Source organism: Octopus bimaculoides, chromosome 12 (genome assembly GCF_046866305.1).
Source record: "Octopus bimaculoides isolate indiv1 chromosome 12, ASM4686630v1, whole genome shotgun sequence".
NCBI classification, from domain to species: domain Eukaryota; kingdom Metazoa; phylum Mollusca; class Cephalopoda; order Octopoda; family Octopodidae; genus Octopus; species Octopus bimaculoides.
Genome location: NC_142939.1, coordinates 50,585,675 through 50,590,671, shown reverse-complemented (window position 1 = coordinate 50,590,671; position 4,997 = coordinate 50,585,675). Strand labels below are relative to the sequence as shown.

The window sequence follows — 4,997 nt, the reverse complement described above, 5'->3', positions numbered from 1 at the left end:
TTAGCCCAATAATATAATATATCTATAATCTGCTCGCTTTTCAGTTTGCTATTATCTAGAAATGTTCCCTTTCTAATGGAAATCAGTTTTCTACAAGGCCTTCCACATGACCATATCATGCCATCGGACAAATTGTTTTTGGCCACTTCCCTCATGCTAGCTCCACAAGAGGGACATATTTTTTCAGTATTTAACAATCCGTATGTCTTGAGCCAGTGAATACTAGCTGCTGTTGTTGCGGTGGCGATGGCAATGTCGCGGTGATTAATTCCATTTGCACTGGGATATGTAGAAGTCATCGTGAAAAACCTGCAACTAATTTGTTCTCGTGTAGATTTCAATTTGAATTACGCGCGCTTTTGGGTGTTCGTTGGTGGGTATGATGGGTAATTCTTGTAGAATTCTTAATTCTTGTAGAATTCCGTAGAATTCCGTAGAATTTAAACAAGCGAAGGTAAGGTGGACGAGAATTTAAACAAATGAAGTTCAGTTTAAAGTTTATAAATAAATATATTTCATTCCATGTTCAGTTAAAACTTTATGAATAAATGTATTTTTGCATTATTCATTATTGTTTTTTAAAAATAAATCACATATACCCATCATACCCACCCAAAAGCGCGCGTAATTCAAATTGAAATCTACACGAGAACAAATTAGTTGCAGGTTTTTCACGATGACTTCTACATATCCCAGTGCAAATGGAATTAATCACCGCGACATTGCCATCGCCACCGCAACAACAGCAGCTAGTATTCACTGGCTCAAGACATACGGATTGTTAAATACTGAAAAAATATGTCCCTCTTGTGGAGCTAGCATGAGGGAAGTGGCCAAAAACAATTTGTCCGATGGCATGATATGGTCATGTGGAAGGCCTTGTAGAAAACTGATTTCCATTAGAAAGGGAACATTTCTAGATAATAGCAAACTGAAAAGCGAGCAGATTATAGATATATTATATTATTGGGCTAAGGGAGATTTAGCTAAGAATTTAGGCCAGGAATGTCGTATAGCAAATGTAGCTGTAACAGATTGGAGGAATTACTGCCGTGATGTATGTGCAGAGTATTATATTGCGCAAAATATTAAGTTAGGCGGACCAAACCGAATAGTAGAGATAGATGAAAGTGCGTTTGTTAGAAGAAAATATAATGTTGGCCATCGGGTTAAAACGCAGTGGGTGTTTGGTGCGTTAGAAAGAGATACGAGAAGATGTTTTTTAGTTGCGGTAGAAGATCGATCATCTGATACCCTTTTAGAAATTATACAAGAGCGGATTTTACCAGGAACAACAATAATTTCTGACCTCTGGCGTTCATATAATACACTAAACACGCTAGGATATAGACATTTAACCGTGAACCATTCAATAAATTTTGTTGATCCGGTTACATTTGCCACAACAAATCACATCGAATGCCTATGGAAACATGCCAAGAACCAGAACAAAAGAGAAAATGGGACAACCCGGAATTTGCTGCAAACACATCTAATAGAATTCATGTGGCGTTACGAATTCAAGGACGAGATCTTCCAGAAGTTATTGGAACAAATTCGACACCTATATCCATGCGTTTGAAACATTACAGAGTATAAGTATCTACGGAGCATAAGTATCACATTTATTTTTAAACTTAACTTCAAACTTCATTTGTTTTCTATTTTGATAAATTCTCTCTGTTGAAAATTATATTTTTATATTTTAAATAATTTGCAATTTCAGGAAATATGTTTTTATATTAAATTTGTGTTTTCTAATAATTGATAGATAGATACATAGTAGATAGATATCAGTAAGTAAGCCAAAGTATCAACTCAAACCAGCAGACAGACAGACAGACGGACACACAGATAGCTCAGCAGGCAAGCAGGCAGACAGGCCAGCAGCAGGCATGCAGGCAGACAGGCAAGCAGGCTGACAGAGCAGCAACAGGCATGCAGGCAGACAGGCAGACAGACAGCGACTACTTTCACTTCTGACATCTAATAGCGTGATAGTGCCAAATAAATAAATACAAATTATAAAAATAGTAATAAAAATATACAGTACCGTACTGTTTCTACTTCGTGGATTTTCACCTATCGCGGTGGGCTTTGGAGCGTAACATCCGAGACAGTCGAGGAATTACTGTACATGAAATTACGAGACGTCACTTCCGGTTTCTATCGCAAAATACTTTCATTTTTGAGGACAATATAATTTCACAGTGGAGGCGCAATGGCCCAGTGGTTAGGGCAGCGGACTCGCGGTCATAGGATCGCGGTTTCGATTCCCAGACCGGGCGTTGTGAGTGTTTATTGAGCGAAAACACCTAAAGCTCCACGAGGCTCCGACAGGGGATGGTGGCGAACCCTGCTGTACTCTTCCACCACAACTTTCTCTCACTCTTTCTTCCTGTTTCAGTTGTGCCTGTAATTCAAAGGGTCAGCCTTGCACACACTGTGTCATGCTGAATATCTCCGAGAACTACGTTAAGGGTACACGTGTCTGTGGAGTGCTCAGCCACTTGCTCGTTAATTTCACGAGCAGGCTGTTCCGTTGATCGGATCAACTGGAACCCTCGACGGAGTGCCAACCTACATATATACATACATTTAAGTGCGTGCGTGCACTGTGTCTTTGTGAGTATAAATGCGTGTGTCTGAGAACCGAGCTAAACATCAACAATAATTAACACAACAAATTCAATATATATAACAAAAAAAGGGGGGGGGGGGACAACAACATCAAAGGGAAAAAGTTTAAACTGAGAATCGAAATCGTTGAGCTCGAGAAAGTCATTAGGTTGTTTCCACTTAGCTACAATAAAACTGAACACATATCGAGAGTTTAGTATCTGGTTTCAATGACACCGTGTTTCGTTTTATTCTTCCAAATCACGTTCTTTTGAAAATTACTATGTTAATGTTAGAAAGAGAATCATTGGGAAATAGTGAAATGATGGGGGCGGAGGTAGAGGATGGACATGGTGGTGTTAATGGTGTTGCTGGAGGTTGTGGTAGTGGTGCTATTAATATATAAAGGGTGGTGGTGATAGTTGCTGTTGGTGGTGCTGGTGTTGGCGGTGATAGTGATGTTGGTATTGGTGGTGGTGGTGACGGTTTTTACGTCGGTGTTGTTGTTAGTGATGTTATTAGTGGTGGTGGTATCGTCGGAAGCGGAGGTGGCGTCGGAGATGTTTACTTTTGTTGGTGGTCTTCGTAGTCGTCGTCGCCGTCGACTTGTTGCCGCTGCAACTGCTGAGGATGATATGGTGGTGACTGGTGGCAGCGACGACGACGGTGACAACGATGATGATGATGATGGAGATGGTGATGATGATAGAAGTGATAATGCTGGGTACTGGCGGGGGTGTTAATGATGATGAATGTCTATATTCTGCAGAGTAAGATTAAAAAAAAAAAGATCGGTGTCACTTTAACGTGGGGTCTGTCATCCATTTACACTTTAGCGTTCAGTTTCTCCTCAACCTTAACTCTAACTTTAATCCTAAACCTTACCCCAAGTTCTTGCCCATCCCTAAACCCTAACCCTAACCCTAATCCTAACCTAGATCAGGTCATTTCGCAACGGTAGACCGCACGCAAAATGAGCACTTCGTAATCATGAGCTGAATCAGTGATTCGACGAAGTAATTTTACTTCAGCAGATGTCACTAGATTTCTTGACTCATGAATGAATGCCACAACATCGCAGTTCTCATCTTTCATTAAATCTAAACACCTAGCCTCTAGAGGCGGAGATAATTTTAATAAATAGATGCGAGTGTATATAGTTATGTATGTGTGTAGAATTAGCGGTGATTACTATACATAGATGTCTCCCGATTCATATGGTAGATTAGTTCGGCGAATCACCTTATAAATCGAAATGGTGTAAATCGAATGTGATAGGTTTATAAAGATATTCGGCGATCTTACGGTACGAGTCCTAAATATCGGCCTTTTCCGTAAAAAGTGTCTTCGGCGATCTTTACCAAAGATCGGCCTTTTCCGTAACACCCGCACGATCTTCACTACGGTGTTTCGGTTAGGGTTTTAGTGTCAAGTTTAGGGTTAGGGTTACAGTTAGGGGCGGAATTCCCTAACCCAAACCCTAAGCCTAACCCTAAACCCTTCAAAATAAATCGCGCTCTCTGTATGTCTTTCGCTGTTATGACGTCGTTTCCCTGTTTCTCTCCAACACTTTTTACGGAAAAGGTCGATCTTTCGTAAAGATCGCCGAAGACACTTTTTACGGAAAAGGCCGATATGGTTAGCATGTTAGAGTGAGACTGTGTCTTTACTCTCAGTTCTTGATGGCAATCCAAATCCATTGTCTTTTAGGGTTTTGTAGAAAGATTAACACTCATTTGCTGCAATTCACTGCAGTTTTCAAATGTTTCGGGTTAGAGTGAGCTTCTTCATGTATTTTAGCCTCGGTCTTCCTCAACTACTTCTTCCATCATTGAGCTGGCTACACATAAGGACTTACACACACACACACACACACACACACACACAAACAAAGTAACATACACACATCTTGTTCAAATACAGATGCAAACACAAGCTTGCATGTGCGCACACACTAGTTAGAACACACAGAACCGAACACACGGACACAGAGAGACAAGACAGATACACACACACACACACACACACACACACGTTCATACACATCTTATTGAAAGCTGATGTTTGAGAATGTCATAAACATGCCACATTCTAATAAACTCATATTCCTTTATTCCGCATGAATACGTAACTATTTGCTTGGGCTGTGTATTTTTTTTAAGAATGCAGATGAAACACGCCACGTGACATATTCATCTGTTTGCAAAGTATGCGTATGTGTGTATGTAATGTGTGTGTGTATGTGTGTGTGGTGATAATGGAAGTAAGTAGAAATGTTTACACTGGTGTTAATAAATAGAGAAGAATCGATATTAATATCCAGAATGGTCGATACTGCATACCCATAACTAGTGCAGTATTATGTGCAGGCAGGCGGC

General features: G+C 40.2%; 1 protein-coding gene across 2 annotated transcripts in view; it reads right to left on the bottom strand.

Annotated features, from left to right (window-relative positions):
• The window catches only part of LOC106867144 (neuronal acetylcholine receptor subunit alpha-10), a 109,741-nt gene that overhangs the window by 91,389 nt on the left and 13,355 nt on the right, over positions 1–4,997 (bottom strand). Inside the window, exon 1 of one of the 2 annotated variants that reach the window (XM_089361054.1) lies at positions 2,054–2,176. The exons of the other annotated variant lie outside the window; for it this stretch is intronic. The gene's annotated coding sequence lies outside the window, so the exon portion shown is untranslated. Of the gene's footprint in view, positions 1–2,053; positions 2,177–4,997 lie in introns of those variants that run through there. 2 annotated transcript variants of the gene reach the window in all.